Source organism: Mustela lutreola, chromosome 15, assembly GCF_030435805.1.
Source record: "Mustela lutreola isolate mMusLut2 chromosome 15, mMusLut2.pri, whole genome shotgun sequence".
Taxonomy (NCBI): domain Eukaryota; kingdom Metazoa; phylum Chordata; class Mammalia; order Carnivora; family Mustelidae; genus Mustela; species Mustela lutreola.
The window spans coordinates 56157847-56175070 of NC_081304.1; positions in this window are offsets into that span (position 1 = coordinate 56157847).

Sequence of the window (17224 nt, forward strand, 5' to 3'; positions counted from 1 at the left end):
ATGCTAGATTCAATTCCTAGGCAAGGGCCATGCTCCTCCCCAGACTGTGAAAGAAGCAGAAAGGATGCTTGTCTTTTCCTAGCCACATGAGATTTTAAACTGAGAGATAGGACGTGGAGCTTGAGGACAGATATTCAAGGTGGAGAGAACAATGTGAACAAATCGATGGGTTAGAAATAATGGTCATAACCCATAGTTTAATGTGGCAGGGTATGTGAAAGCAATGAACCGGGTCCTTATAGGGCGGGCACCAGATTCTAGGTGGTGGTTAATGATTTCCTTCAAAGACGTTTGTGTGTGTGTGTGTGTGTGTGTGTGTTTTAAGATTTATTTATTTATTTGAGAAAGAAAGAGAGAGAGCACAAGCAAGAGGGAAGGGGAGAGACAGAGAGAGAGAGAGAGAGAATTCCAAGCAGATTCTCCACTGAGAATGAAGTCTGAAATGGGACTCCATCTCATGAACCCGAGATCATGACCTGAGCTGAGATTAAGAGTTAGATGCTTGGGGCGCCTGGGTGGCTCAGTGGGTTAAAGCCTCTGCCTTCGGCTCAGGTCATGATTCCAGGGTCCTGGGATCGAGCCCCGCTTCGGGCTCTCTGCTCAGCAGGGAGCCTGCTTCCTTCTCTCTCTCTCTCTGCCTGCCTCTCTGCCTACTTGTGATCTCTGTCTGTCAAATAAATAAATAAATTTTTAAAAAAAGAGTTGGATGCTTAATTGACTAAGCCATCCAGGGGGCCCCAGAAATGTTTGTATTTTTAAAATTTTTATATAGCTGTTTTTAGAGAAGGATATCAAATCGCTGGGATAGAAACACAGAGACTTTGTGTTTTTTTCCAGTTTTCTGTTCTTACTCGGGGTATAGCCAACTTTCCCACTCTCACTGGACAGTGGATCCCGTTTAATGATATCACAGGTGAATTACAGATCTCTTCAGTCAGTTTTGGGTTTTAGATCAGTCTTGCTTCCTTCCCCTTAGATTCAGTATTATTTTAAACTGCTAATTCCGTAATCATTTCAATGTTCCCCTGGCCCACCGCCAGCTCCTTCCCCCACTACAGGGGCTACACTGGCAGCTGGCGGCTTGGAATACAGAGGGCTGTATTCCCCACAGGCTGTTGTCGGGACCCAGGGGAGGGAGTGGGTGGTGCATGTCTCCTTACTGGCTGCCCCATGAGAAAGGTCTTCCTGTTGGCTCCTGTCTCTTCTCTAACACCGATTTCCATTGCATCTCCCTGAGTGCCACATTTCCCAAAGAATGCTGGTTATTTCACTGAGGATATTTGTGGGTGTTTCAGAGAGCCCCTGGTACCTTTTCCCCTTACACGTCACCTTGGATTTGTCCCTCTGGCTGCATATCCTCCTCCTCTTCCTCCCACCACCCTCTCCCAGCTGTCTAACCTGCTTATCTCATTGATGGGTCTCCCCACCACAGTAGCAGTCCTGTAGGCTGAAGTAGCATCCTGCCTACTCTTGTGCCTTCTGAGGGAGTATGTATGTCTTCGCCATGGGACATGGGGTTGAGTACTGGTTCCCCTCCCCTAGCTCAGCCACACCTTCCCTTTGCACTCATCTCAGATTTTCCCAAGCAGAAGGGACTTGGCCAATCCATTTGTTCATGGACACCCAGACCAGACAACCTCCAGTTCCCACCCTCGCTGAGGGAGAGGAAGTGCTGGCATTTTCCACTTGATGACTGATTCCCTTGGTAGCTCTCAACTTTGGGGAGAAAAAGCCATATCTGCTTGTCACAAACATGACACTCCTTCAAAATGCTCCCTCCTCTCGGTCTCAGCCTTCCTTTCGTGTTGCGGCTGGGCGTAAGGACAGGGTGGGGGGAGGGTGCTGACTTTCCCAAGCTGCTTCGTTGAATGTGCCCCGAAGGGAGGGGGCTCACCACACACCAAGGGACCCTCTCAAGTCAGAATGTGTTGTCATGAGCAATACCGGTTCTTTGCTGGAGACCGAAGAAGCCAATTCCAATATTTGGCACCTGGCGACATTTTGTTAAGGTTCTGGCCCCCCTTCAAAGCTAAGTGGGATCCCTTCACATACCCTTTGATGGTGCCACACACTCAACAAGAAGCTATCATAAGCTTACGACTTACCAAACTGAGGTTTCTGGGAGAGCCGGGTGAGCCTCTAGAAGAGTTCCAGAGTGATTTCAGAGATGGAGGGAAGGAGGCTGGCCTGGGTTTTCAGGGTTAGGGTTAGGGGATGAGGCCGGGGCTTGAGTTCCCATGAAGGGTCACGGCCAGGCAGAGTTGGAATCTCTTGCTGACATTAAGAAAGGAACACACAGGCTTTCTGATCGTTTCCCCGACAGGTGGGGCCTAAGGGGTAGAGGGAGAGCTGACGCTTGTAAACTGTCAGAAGTAAAATATAAAATGGGACCAGAAACATAACTTCAATTATGTAGATATGAGAGAAAACAGTGGTGACACTGTTCTCCAAAACAGTCACCAAGGGAAGCTCGGTCTAGTCCCACAAGAGGTAGAAAGCAAGATGGGATTAACTGTGCAGAGTTTGGGGGGAAAATGCTTATAGGGAAAAAATATAGGGAGGGGTCCAGGCAGGCTGGAAGAGCAGTCAGACTGTGATGCAAGTTTGATCCCCCCAGTGAAGGACAGAAGAAGTGAAGTTTTGATGGAAAGATCCCCGACCACCATGTAGGCTAGAAAAGGATCAGCAAAGTCTTTTGGTGCCAACATCGGCCATCGGAGGAGTCCCTGCTAGGAAGCAGGCTGCCCAGGAGTCCCTGTTGCACCCATGTGTGCACTGGGAGATGCCCATGGGTGAGTGAGGGGATCGGAGAGCTCGGCAGCTGGACCCCTGATCAGCGGTCCTTCCTGGAGCTGGAGGATGCGATCCACGTTGGAGTTCCTTCCGGGGGAATGGATTCCCAGAATAGGATGGAAGCAAAGCAAGGGGGAAAAATCTTTGATAAGTTGTAAAATGACACTTGACCTCATCGGGTGGTCAGCTCGACGATCCATCTTCGTATTTATCAGGGTTGGCTCTGTGTAGATTTTGGCTACTGCAAAAAATCAATCAATCAATCATTCTGCACTTAAATGATAACCGGTGTTATTCTTCATGACATTCCAAGGAATGTGCTATAGAATCTGAAGGCAACCCCAAGGAACATTCTAGATACATTCTAAACAATGGCGACACCATTCTCAGTATGTATAGGATTTCAAGGGTAGTAGTAAAAACTGAAAATAGCTGTTTTATACCTCTGTTTCCTCTGGGTATGTGCATGAGCAGATGGGTTTGTGCAAAGATCATTCACTATGAGGCGATGAACAAAACTCTTCCAAGGCTCTGTGCTTAATTCTGCATTTGTATTATATATATATAGATATAGATATAGATCTATATATATCTCAGAGGGAGGTTGTCAAATGTTATAACCTCTAAGACCCACAAGCCTCCATCCACCCCAGGTGTGCATATCTGTGCTTGCGTGTTTTTGTGTGTTTTCCTATGGCTCCCCTTTCTCCAGCATCACGCTTAGGTGCATATGGTGCTCCATATGGGGAAATGCTCTCCCTCGTTCATGTTCTTAAATGTCTTTGGATTGCTTCATAAAAAGAAGTTAAAGGGGCTATCAGAGGAAAAAGCCCAGTTAGACCAATCTCTGAACCAAAGAGAGGGATGGAAGAGGGACATCTTCTCTCCCCCACCGCCTCCCCAGGGCCTCAAGGTTGAAGTTTCCCATTGCAGCTCTTGGAGAAGGATCTCTTCCTTCAGACCACTAGAGGGCATCGGTGTGCAGACAATGTCTGGACGTGGGCAGGGTGCTGAGCTCCAGGGAGTAAGGAGTAAGGTGACTGTTACATTCTTGTAGTCACCAAGTCCCTTTCACTTTTCAAAACACATCTTCCTCCACTCGGGATGCTTCTTCCTTGCTCTGAATCATCCTGGTATCTCTTCCATATCCCCACCACCCCAGAGGGGGCATACATACCCTTCCTCCAAGTTAGGTGCTGTTGGGATTATAGTCTCTGAACGAAGGTTAACGAAGGTTAACAGGGTCCCCTCATCTTCAGGAGCAGAGACCAGGGAGACATATCAGCCAGAGAAGGAATTCTGAACAGACGTCAGGAGGAGCCCTGAACTCAAGTCCCAGATTTGTCGCTGGCTGTGTGATCTAGAAAAAATATCAGTTTGCTTATCTGTAAAATGAGAAAGACAGTCCTCTAAAGTTCTCTGGGTCTATAAGAAAAGGACTGGATCCAGGAAACCAGTCTCATGTGAAGACAAAAGCCTAGTTCTTTCCTGCCATTCACCAAATAAGCAATCAAAATGAGTGGTTAAAAAGCCTCATTGCAAAATTCTAAAAGTAGCTTCCTTAATATTGTTTATACACCTAATGAAAAAAAAAAATTAGGGACCTCTTTGGGCTTCTGGGCCAACATGTGAGGAGCTTAAATATCATCTCTTCCATCCACACAACAAGAGGGAAGATGAACAAGCTGAAAATCAACACTTCTTAGATCTATCAAAATATTGACCTCAAAGAGCAAACTGCCACCCCCAACAAGGAAGAGACAAGACAGGCATCCAGAGAATCACAACTTTCTGGAGCTGAAGCCCAGCACAAGAAAAGTCTGCAGGATCCAGTACTATCTTCCTTTTACCCATTGACCTAGTTCATCCTGTCTGACGTGCAGCCAAACCCAACAAGGGAGACTAAAAGAGAAACAAAGCAACAGGAAAAACAGCTCACAGATGCAAGAGACAGAACGCTCATCAGAACAAATTCAAACATGGCACTGATGTTGGAATGGTCCAACTGGGAATTTACAGTGATGATGATTCATGGGCTAAGGGCTCTAATGGGAAAGGGGACACCATGCGAGAACACATGGGTAATATAAGCAGAGAGATGGAAACTCTAAAGAAAGAACCAAAAGCAGATGTTGGAAATCAAAAAACACCATAGCAGAAGTGAAGGAAGCCCTTGACTCATCGATAAACTGGACTCAGGCGAGGAAAGATGCCGTAAGCTTGAAGACGTCAATAGACACTTCCAGGGAAGAACGATGAGAAAGAACAGAATACCCAGGGACATTGAGACAGTGAGAGAAGGTGCAACATCCATGCTATCAGGAATACCAAACTAAGGGCTCCCACTCTCATCTCCTCATTCTCAACCACTCCTGAGCCATCACTCTGCTCTGAAAACCCTGAGATTCACTAAGAAATCAGGTTTGTTGCTTATAACTCCTAGCTAACATCACCAAACCTTATTAAATTACCTCTGTGCAAAAAAATGGAAGACCTATGAAAAGTACCATGTGGGGAATTTCATGACTAATAGTGGAATAAGTTTCCACAGTGAGAGGTGGTGACTTCGCTCCTCCTGGTGAGTATCATTTAACGTACAGAAGGTCACATCGCCATTGCCCTGTTGTACAGCTGAGCTAGATAGAACACTGGCATTGATGACATGTTGATAAAAGGAAGGGTATTAATTTAATATTCGGCAATTTAGCAATCAACTTTGGAGTTGAATTCATTGATCCAGATCTTGGACTGGCTCCTACATTATCTATGTTCTGGGGGATGTGGGGGGAAGAGGAAGGACAACATGAGTGAGAATCTCAGGCAAGGGGGAAAGATGGCTGACCTAGCCCCTCTGTAACCTCTGGGCCTCACCAAACTGGGCTTGAAGCCATGTCTACCTTCTCTCATCCTCTGCCTCAGTCCTCTCCTGGGTCCATTCAATTTGCCCTGGAGTATGACTGCTTCTCTAGTGCCTGGGTGCAAGGATTATGTTCCTTTCTCTAAACCTGTTGTCTAGCACAATCTCTGGAACAGGGCTTGCTACATAGATATAAGTGTGGGTGAGTTGAAAGAATGTAAATTTTCAAAAATAAGTTGTAGGGAAAAGTATGGGGGCTCCTGGTAAGGGGGCTCAGTTAGTTGAGGTTCCAATTCTTGATCCTAGCTTAGGTCTTGATCTCAGGGTTGTGAGTTCAAGCCCCACACTGGGCTCTAGGGTGGGCATGGGACCCTACCAGAAAAAGAAAAAAAGAAAGAAAAGGTAAATGTGGACCACAAGGAAAAGAAAAGAAAGGTAGAAGAGAAAAAGAGGGGGAAAAAAAAAAGATGGGAAAATTTGACATCCTGTCTTAAACATAAAAATTGGATAAATTAATGTTTCAGTCCTGATTTAGATGATTAAGGAAATACTACTTAAGAAATATCTTTTGAGAAGCATGTTTAAAAAACAGAGATAAGAATCAGGGAGCTAAAATGGAATGTGTCTCTCAAAATGCTAAGTCCATTTATCTAGTCAGAAAGCAAAGAAAACTTAAAATGGTGGAAAACCCAGAAAAAGATGGCAGAAGAAAGATCAAACAGAGGGGTTGTAGCCATAAAAGAAAATAGATGAAGATTCTCTACTAAGAGACAGACAAAGGGGGTCAAAACCCTAAACCCAAGCATCTACAGTTCATAGCTTACACACCGAAAATAATATCATCCAAATAAGATAAAAGTGTAGGCAACAGGCGTGACTGTCAGATTGTTAAAAAGGAAAAAAATGGAAAATGAAGTTTTTCGTATTAACAGAAGACAAAGACCCAAGGTCAAAGACAGTACCTAAGACAAGGGTTTTTTGTCTTTTTCATTAGCTTTAATTTTTTAATGAAAAAAAGTGAAGCATGTGCATAGTCTACCTTTTTTTTTTAAAATTCTCGAAAGATAAATGTATCCTTTCCTTACTGTTCCCCTTGCTCTTCCCCTCCCAGCCTATACTCTAAAAGCAACATCGTTAGACTCTTTCAGCTGTTTCTTATTTGCAGTACAATGTTAACATTAGTGGACATCAACTCACCTCACTTGATCAGTAATCATGACTTTTTATAATGCCAGCAAAGAATTTGAGGTGTTTAATTATTACTATTATTTTATACCCATCTTAGCTGCTTTCATTCTTCTTTTTTCTTTAAAGATTTTATTTATTTATTTGACAGACAGAGATCACAAGTAGGCAGAGAGGCAGGCAGAGAGAGAGAGAGAGAGAGAGAGGGAAGCAGGCTTCCCACTGAGCAGAGAGCCCAACGCAGGGCTGGATCCCAGGACTCTAAAATCATGGCCTGAGCCAAAGGCAGAGTCTTAACCCACTGAGTCACTCAGGTGCCCCTGTTCTCATTCTTTTGATGTCGCAATGTAGGGCCATATCCCATTTGGGGAATGTGTCCATATTCAATTTGTATCAGTTAGGAACGTGCAAATAACAGGAAACACTCCGAACAGTGGCTCTCGGGCACTCAAGGGTAGAGGTCGTGGTTTTATGATGTCATTAGGGGCTCAGGCTGTTTTTATTTTTCTGTTCTCTTACTTTGTGCTTGTGTTTTTCCTGCTTATGGTCCCAAGATAGCTTGCTACCTACACCTCTGCTATCTGAGTTTCAGGCAGGGGAAAATAAATAAATAAATAAATAAATAAATAAATAAATAAAGGAAGAAGACAAGGAGGAAAAGGGAAAAGAACAATTTCCCAGAAGCTCTGAGCAGGTGCCTTATTCAGAGGTACTGTGTCTCGTCTAACTGCAAGGCAATCTATTATTGCAAGAGTGTTTAGACAGGCACTAGTCCATCAAGATTTTTTTTTTTAAAGATTTTATTTATTTGACAGAGAGAAAGATCACAAGTAGGCAGAGAGGCAGGCAGAGAGAGGGGGAAGCAGGCTCCCTGCTGAGCAGAGAGCCCGATGCAGGGCTCCATCCCAGGACCCTGGGATCACGACCTGAGCCGAAGGCAGAGTCTTAACCCACTGAGCCACCCAGGCGTCCCCATCAAGATTTTGATGTAAGAATGAAGTTGTAGAAATTGGCAATGTAACTAACCATGTTTTCACTATTACCAGTATGTGAGTGGTGTTAACTACCTAACCAGTCTTACATTATGAGTATTTTCTTTCTGGTACATATTTTTGTTTTTGTCTGGAGTCAAAGTTTGCCTCACTATTTTTCTTTTGTTTGGTTGATTTTGTTTTTGTTTTTCTTGAGCTTGTGCCTTTTTCCATGAATACTAAGCTCTGTAAAATACCTCTCAACATGATTTCCATGTTAAATCTATCAGCTGATCTGTTATTGCAAACCTGTTTTCCAGAGACATTGCTCCTTGGACCATCCATTCTCTTCCAGGGGTTCTCTGGGCTTGAAACCATTCTGTCCCTCTGGGACTTAACCTTTGTCACCATCCTGGGAGTTTCCTATCCCTTTCCCCCACTTTCCCGAACCCTCTTTCATTTTCTCGTAATTGTGTTGGGACATAGCCTTCATTACCTTCTGGAAAGGAAAAAGGGGGAAAGATGTTTGGCTGCTATTTTTTGCATTTCTAGCCTAGCCCTTGATTGGAAATCTTACCAGTCTAGGGCTCTAGGTTGGAATAGGTTTGTCTCAGATTTTTTACTGTCTAGCTCCTGCTTTTTTGAAGTCCAGTGCCATTCTGATGACTCGTCCTTTGTGTGTGACCTGCCTCCCACCCCCACCTTGGATGTTTTTAGGATCCTCATCTTACCCTGATGTTCTGAAATTTCACCGTTGCGTGTATTGACGTGAGTATTTTTTTTTTTAAAGATTTTATTTATTTGATAGAGAGAAATCACAAGTAGACGGAGAGGCAGACAGAGAGAGAGAGGGGAAGCAGGCTCCCTGCTGAGCAGAGAGCCCGATGCGGGACTCGACCCCAGGACCCTGAGATCATGACCTGAGCCGAAGGCAGCGGCTTAACCCACTGAGCCACCCAGGTGCCCCTTGACGTGAGTATTTTATCGTCCATTATGTTGAACATCTGCTGAGAAGTAATCTGGAAACCCTCATCCCCCAGTTCTGGGGAGTTTAATTTCATTGTTCTTTTATTAATATCTTCCCGTACATTTCCTCGATGTTTTGGTTTTGGAAACTGTAGTAAAATTAGGACTTGGATTCTCTCTTCCTGTCTATTTTTTTCTTTTTTTTTAATTGAGGTATAATTAACATACAGTGTTATGTTAATTTCAGGTGCATAGTCTAGTGTCTCAGTGATTCTCCACCTTACCCTACTTACCGTAAGAAGCATAGTCCCCAGAAGACTCTATCACAATATTGTCAACTCTGTTCCCTCTGCTGTACCTTTCATCCTCATGACTTGCTTACTCTTTAACTGGAAGTTTGCACCTCTTCAGCCCCCTCTCTTTATTCAACAGTCCTATACTTCTTTCTTTAAGACCTTCCAACCTCGTTTCCCAGACTCTCTGCTGAACATTTTTTCCATCATGGTTGTCCCATTTTTAATTTCCAAAGGGTGTTTCTGATCCCCTTGTAAACGGCATCCCATATGCATTTCACAGACGCACTGCATTTTCTTATCCCTGAGGATATTAATTACGATATCCTTAAAGTTCAAACTGGGCAGTGGGGGATTCTCAGCTGTTCATCTTTAAAAGCGAAGTTCCTAATAAGAAAGCCACCTTGATGGGGATTACTGACTCCATCATACGGTAAAGGGCTGGCCACCTGGCTCTTCCTGTGGGAACCTGGGGAACCTGGATTTTTCTGGGGCTGTGTGCAGACAGGTGTGCTTTCTCCGAGGCTCTTGCAGACCTCAGAGGCTGGTGGGAAACTCCGTAAACAGACTTTGACCTAATTCTCTGGTCTTCAGTTCCCCACACTCACCCCAACCCACCTCTGCCCTTAATGCTTCTGAGTTTAAAGACTCTCTGTTTTCATTTTTAAAGCATTTGTCTTTTGCTTTATATGGGGGAACAATTGCTGAAGGGAAGGGAGACTTCTGCTCGACTCTCAAGGTCTTCCAGCTGGACTAAACTGACATGAGACAGATGGACAGGAGGAAAAAAAATACAGTTCTATTATGTGTGTGTTGGAGGCCTGATAATGAAACTGAGACCCAAAGAAATGACCAAGGAGGGGAGGTTTCATACTTTATAGACAGAGACAATAAATCCATGAGGAATTGACAAGATAGAGGAAAGCCAACCTTGGGAGCTTCTGTGGGTGAGAAATTCTAAACAGAATTTGGGCGAGGGGAGTAAATAAGTAAAAAGTAACAAAGATTTGTTTATATAGCCTAGTTGACTCTGAATGTTCCTCTCCTGGGGGTAAGGAGGTCTCTTTACCTCCGGGGACAGGGAAGGCACCTTTCCCACAGGAGGTCTATTGCCTCCTTTCAAGGGGATCTAGGAGGGTCTGCGACTCCTCCCTACATAGTCTGGCTCTTACCTAACTTTTCTTTAGAATAATCAACCAGGGGCACCTTCAGTCTGTTAAGCAGACTTTGGCTACCTTCAGCTCAAGTCATCATCTCAGGGTCTTGGGATAGAGCCCTGCATTGGGTTCCCTGCTCAGCACAGAGTCTGCTTCTCCCTCTCCTTCTGCCTCTCCCTCTGCTTGTACTCACTCTCTCTCTCTCTTCTGTCAAATAAATAAATAAATAAATAAAATCTGGGGGCGCCTGGGTAGCTCAGTGGGTTAAAGCCTCTGCCTTCAGCTCAGGTCATGATCCCAGACTCCTGGGATCAAGTCCCACATCGGGCTCTCTGATCAGCAGGGAGACTTCTCCCCTCCCCCACCCCACCACCTGCCTCTCTGCCTACTTGTGACCTCTTTCTCTGTCAAATAAATAAATAAAATCTTTAAATAAATAAATAAAATCTTTAAAAGATAAAATAAAATAATGAGTCAGCCAAACGGCACCTTTAGGACTGGTTTGCCCTTGGCCCTTACTTTGTCTACAAAGGATAGTGCTCGGTAGGGTAGGGCATGCTGGATCTAATTGCTTTTCACAGAAACTTGCAAATAATCTCCTGGTTGTCAGCCCTAACTCACCTTTGGCTTCTTTGGCATTTGCTTTTTTCCAGATTCCTAAGGGTTTCCAGCACTCCGTTAGGCAATACTGACCTGCTTCTCACCAGTTCCCCTCCTGCTGTAAGGGGCATGGAAAATTTCTCTTATTGCTAAGCCAGTTAGCAGTCACTCACATTCCTGTTTTGTCTAAGTAATAGTGTTTGGGGTTATGGAAGTCTGGTTTCATCAGTGATGAAATTTACCTTTCTGCTTCCCCTGGTTGTTTGCCGCGATTTTGAGAAGAATGGGAAACCAAACCACCTTTTGTGGTTATGACTTGAAAATTAGGAGCCTCATTCTGTTTTGAAAGAAGTTACAATTCTCGGGAAATATGTAACTGACACAAACTTTTGTCCGGCAAATAATGTTGCATCAAAACATATAAAAGCAAAATATTTGATATTCATGGGGAAATTGACAGAATTAGAACGGTGGCAGGAAGTTATTATAGTTCTTTAAATCCTTGACAGAGCAATAGGCAAAAATAGAGAGGTTGGAGAGCTGAATAATGTAATTGATTGGTTTGATTTCAGAGATATGTTTTCAACGCTGTACTTCACAGACAATAAAAAGAAACAAAATAACCAACTGTAGTCGACATAGATCCAAGAACACAGCAGAACGCATTTCACAATGAAGTTGGCATTTCAGATCTTAAGCCAAGGGTAGATTATTCAACAAATGGTGTTGGGAAAACTGGCAACTGATCTGGGTATGAAGAGAAAGAGACTCATGAATTCTGTCTTTCCGTTATTGCTGTCAATTCTTGGCAGAGAGTCTGACCACAGGGGCTTTTCCCAGATAGTCCTCCTTCCTTGGTCTTTCACATGCTAGCATAGGCCACTTCCTAAGAATTCTAAAGAATCATCAGAATTCAGCCATTCGGCTTCCTCCAGGGATTTAAATGGCTGCATTATTTTGAAAGCCAAGAGACCCTCCATAACTTATTCCCTCCTTCCCCTTAGTTGATTGTCCGGCATGCATTTGGTAACACAGAACTGCACGCTGAAATCTTCCTCCCTGGGGGGTGGCGGAGGCTGGGAATTCCACAATATGGGACAAGGCAGCCCGTCTGTAGCCTTCAAAGCCCTCTCATACTGTCTGAGGATTCTCGTGAGCTCCTCCTCCTAGCTATTCCCTTGTCTACTGAATGCTCCCAGCTCTGAAAAGCCCTTCTAAATACTTTGCCTTCTTTCTGCATGCCCTCGTTCCCCATCCCATCTGGGAGAATGGGAATATAATATTTACCAACTGTTCCCTCATCGTGTCATTGGCACCAACCCATCAAAATGGTCAGGTCCCAAATGATCTAGAAACTGGGTATGATTAATGAGTCACACCTGTGCCTAGCAGTGAGCATCAGCTCTCCCTCCCCTAGAGACAGTGCTGGGCAATTCTCCTAGGAGCCTTTCCGCAGAACCTCACTTTGTTTGGGGTGTTCTATTCTCTTTAGATTTTTACCTACTATATTCCCTTGAACTGGTTCTGATGGTTTGTCCTTTCCTTCCCTGACATGTTGTCTGCCTGATGATAATTTTCCTGGTTTGATTTACCATGAAAGTCTCTTGAGCCAGTAGCTTTCTGGAGTGGGACGTAAGTGGGGACAGGCAGATTCACTCGCAGACCAGACAGAATGTGTCTAAGCCTACCCTTCATGGCTTCTCCACTGTGGGACCAACTTCCCCTTGATTTTTGTAAGGCAGAGCTCTCTTCCCAGCTACTCAAAGTCCTCTCTCCTTTAGATCATACCATTATCTTCTTACTCTAAGAACACAGCCAGATCTTCAGTGTTCTGATGGCTGAGATGCAAAGAGTGTAAAAGTGCGGAATCTCATAGGAGACTTAGGGCCAAGTCTGGATACAGCCAATATGTCTTCTCCCCACATTTCACTGGCCAGAACTCAAAAGCATGTCTCTCACCATGTTTAGAAGTCTGGGAAATGTAATATAACTTGTGGACAGTGGGAAGAAGGTCTGGGGAATATCTCACCAGTTTCTGCCTCATTTTATTATCCCTGTCCTGCAGAGTGTGGCGCGTGTTCTAAATTTTGATGAGTCTATGATATTTCTAATTTCCTTTCTGTATAAGAGAGCATTTTCGGAGTAGACGTCTTTTTCTTTCAGGGCAGAGGTCCTTAAGTCTTGATATGCCTTGGACTTTCCTGGAGAGTCTTGTTAAAATGCAGATTCCTGCAGATTCCTGGTACCACCTCCAGGAATTCCGATGGCCTTGGAACCCAGGGCCACGGGGCATCTGCATTTTTAACAAGCAACCTAACTGACTCTAACCCAGGGCTTCTACAACCCAGAGTTTGACAAACACTCCTAAGTTCAAAGTGATTCGAACAAGCCAGAAGATACTGAGTCCATCAGAGAAAAATTCCTTTAAGCATAGGGAAAGGGGGACCAAGGGACTGGATTTTGCTTGAAGAACTAGGAGTCAGATGGGGAGACACCTTCTCTCGATCATTGGAGGAAATGACATGGAACCATGTCTGGATAGAGCCTAATGCACGGACCATTGTAATTCAGTGTTATGATGTTTATACTTTAGTTTTAATTCTGCCTTCAGCTTTAAGACACACATTTTTGTTTCACTTTTTTTTTTAAAAAGATTTTATTTATTTATTTGACAGAGAGGGATCACAGTAGGAGAGAGGAAGGGAAGAGATCACAGAGAGAGGGGAAGGGAAGCAGGCCCCCTGCTGAGCAGAGAGCCCGATGTGGGACTCGATCCCAGGACCCTGAGATCATGACCTGAGCCGAAGGCAGCGGCTTAACCCACTGAGCCACCCAGGCGCCCCTTGTTTCACATTTTAACATTTCTGATACCAGGATTATCTTACAGTCAATAGTGTCTTATAATTATAATAGACACCATTCTTTTTGTAAGAGATGCATAAAATAATAGCTTGTCGGGATGCCTGGGTGGCTCAGTGGGTTAAGCCTCTGCCTTCGGCTCAGGTCATGATCCCAGGGTCCTGGGATCGAGCCCTGCATCAGGCTCTCTCCTCCTCTCTCTCTGCCTGCCTCTCTGCCTACTTGTGATTTCTGTCTGTCAAATAAATAAATAAATCTTTAAAAGAAAATAACAGCTTGTCTTTAGATTTTACCTTAGTTGTACTCATTTGCTTTCACCAAGAATTCACACCCCAGGAGTGGTGAGCTTGTATTCTACTCAGAAAGGCCCCTGGCTAGAGAGAACTAATAGAAATGCTTTCATTATCTCTACCTTTGATCAATGTCATGGTCAATATAATTAACACAACATATGCGAAAAATGGATTTTTCAGTAGTGAAGTAACGGTATTTAAGAAATGTGAATTGGATAAAAAAAATTTTTTATGGATTTTGTGTGAACATAATCTTCCTTTAATTCTCCCCCCCCAAAATTGCTTTAGCAGTTTGGGGTCCTTTGTAGTTCCATATAAATTTAAGGATTTTTTTTTGTTGTTGTTCTAGTTCTGTGAAAAATGCTCTTGGTATTTTGATAGGGATGGCTTTAACTCTGTAGACTGCTTTGGGTAATATAGGCTTTTTAACAATATTTATTTTTCCAATCCATGAGCATGGAAGGTCTTTTCATTTCTCTGTGTCATCTTCAGTTTCTTTCAGCAGTGTTTTATAAGTTTTAGAGTAAAGTTCTTTCATGTCTTTGGTGAAGGGTTTCTTCCTGGGTATCTCCATATATTTGGTGCCATTGTAAATGGGATTATTTTCCTAATTTCTCTTTCCATTACTTTGTCATTAGTGTTTAGAAATGCAACAGATTTCTGCATGTTGATTTTGTATCCTGTGACTTTACTGAGTTGCTATTATTATTTATTAGTTCTAGTAGTATTTTGATTGTGTCTTTAGGTTTTCTATATGGAGTATCTTGTCAAATCGTAGAAGTTTTACTTCTCCCTTACCAGTCCGGATGCCTTTTATTTATTTTTCTTGCTTGATTGCCATGGCTAGAACTTCCATAACTGTATTGAATAGGAGTGGTGAGAGTCGATGTCTTTGTCTTATTCCTGTCATTAGGGGGACAGCTCTTCGTTTCTCCCCATTGGGTATGACTAACATCCCTTACCTTGATCTGCCAACCTGAAGCTGTTGTTTCATATGAGGACATTTTGAATGCTAATGGACCAAGCCCAAGATGAGGGTTCTTATGAGTTTTTCTCACACACACACACACACACACACACACACACACACACACACACTTTGCTGGTCATACTAAAGGATCATAAAATTACCATAGATACAACACATTGATGGCATATTGATGATATAGGCAATCAGTGACAATAAATCATCAAAGACCATCAAAGACATCAAAGACACATCTGTTTTGCAATATGGAGAATAACGTGCAATAAAAATTAAAAGATGAAAAAAAATTTGTTGGCAGTGAGTGATGTTTACAATATGTAGATGACAACCAAGGAAGGGTACAAACCACAAATCAAACTCCATTTCCTTTTTATTTAAAAGTTTGGAAATGTATCAGCCAGAATATTATAAAAGTTTTCAAAAGCTGAATCAGCCCAATGTTAATAGTGGCGGTCTGTGGATTATGTGTGTTTTTCTCTTTCTTTTTGTTTGAATTCTCTGTCCTCAGTCATCTGGCATGAATGTGGGCTAGTTGTATGATAAGGAAGCAGGTAACTTTTACAGTTAATGGGTGGAAGGTCAAACCCTTCTTGTGAGGGTACAAATGTCCAACATGTCCTCTTCTGTCTTCTTAGCATAGCAGCATTTAGCACACAGTACGCTCTCCATTTAGAAATCTTTTTTAGAGAGAAGTTTTGGCAGGACACGTGAGTGGCTCAGTGGGTTAAAGCCACTGTGGGTCATGGTCCCACAGTCCTGAAATTGAGCCCCCCATCTGGCTCTCCGCTCATCAGAGAGCCTGCTTCTTCCTCTCTCTCTCTCTGCCTGCCTCTCTACCTGCTTGTGATCTCCATCTGTTGAGTAAATAAATAAAATCTTTAAGAAAATTAATAAATAAATAAATAAATAAAGTTTTGGCACCATCATTGAGGTATAATTCACACACCATTAAATGTGCCCTTTGGGAGTGTGCAAGTCAGTGATTTTTAGTAAAAGTGCAAAGTTGTGCAACCATCATTGGAATTCAGATGAAGAACATGCCCATCACTGGGAAAAAGTCCCCTGTGCTGATGTGCAGCCAGACGTCACTCCCACCTCTGCTCAAATAGCCATCAATCTTCCATCTGTATAGATCCGCCTTTTGTGAAGATTTTGTACAAATGGAGTTATTCAGTATATGTGTTTTTCCTATCTGACACTCTTCTATCCGCTCACCGTAACATGCTGGAGGTTCAACTTATGCTGTAATCTCTATTGGTCTTCTGTCCCTGTGGATTGCTAGATAGAATTCCAGTGTGTGAATACATCACAGTGATCTCCCATCACCACTTGATGGACATTTGGATGGTCTTACTTCTTGGCGCTAATGAATAAGGGTCCTAGGAACATGTTCCTACAAATCATCGCACGGCCGTAACTTTTCATTTCTCTTGGGTGGAGAGTTACAAGTGGAACCGGTAGGGGGTACTGGGGTGGTTTGGTTCGTTAAGCTGTGGACTCTTGATTTCAGCTCAGATCATGATCTCAGGGTCCTGGGATGGAGCCCCATGTTGGGCTCTGTGCTCAGCAGGGAGTCTGCTTCAGGATTCTCCCTCTCTCTCTGCCCCTCCCTCCACTCATGTGTTCTCTTTCTCTAAAATAAATATACAAGTCTTTTTAAAAAAGAAGTGGAATTGATAGATCTTTTGGTAAAGTTTAAACTCAACTTTTTAACAAACTGCCTAACTATTCTCTAAGTGGTTATACCATTACCCACTGCCCCCATCTGTGCATTGGGGTTTGAGCACTTGGTGTGATCAAGCTTTTGGATTTTAACTGTTCTTATAGATGTTCAGTGTGTCTCATTATAGTTTTAATTCTTATTTCCCCAGCGATGAATTGTATTGAGCTTCCCTTTATAAGTTTATTAACCATGCATACATCTTCTTTGATGAATTGTCTGTTTAATTTTTTTTACCCATTTTTAATTGGGTTGTTTTGTCTTATTGAATTATACACGTTCTTCATATTCTGGATAGAAATCCTTTTTCAGGGGGCACCTGGGTGGCTCAGTGGGTTAGGCTTCTGCCTTCGGCTCGGGTCATGATCCCAGGGTCCTGGGATCGAGCCCCACATTGGGCTCTCTGCTCAGCAGGGAGCCTGCTTCCCCCTCCTCTCTGCCTGCCTTTCTGCCTACTTGTGATCTCTTTCTCTGTCAAATAAATAAATAAAATTAAAAAAAAAAAGAAATCCTTTTTCAGATATGTAATTTGCCAGTATTTT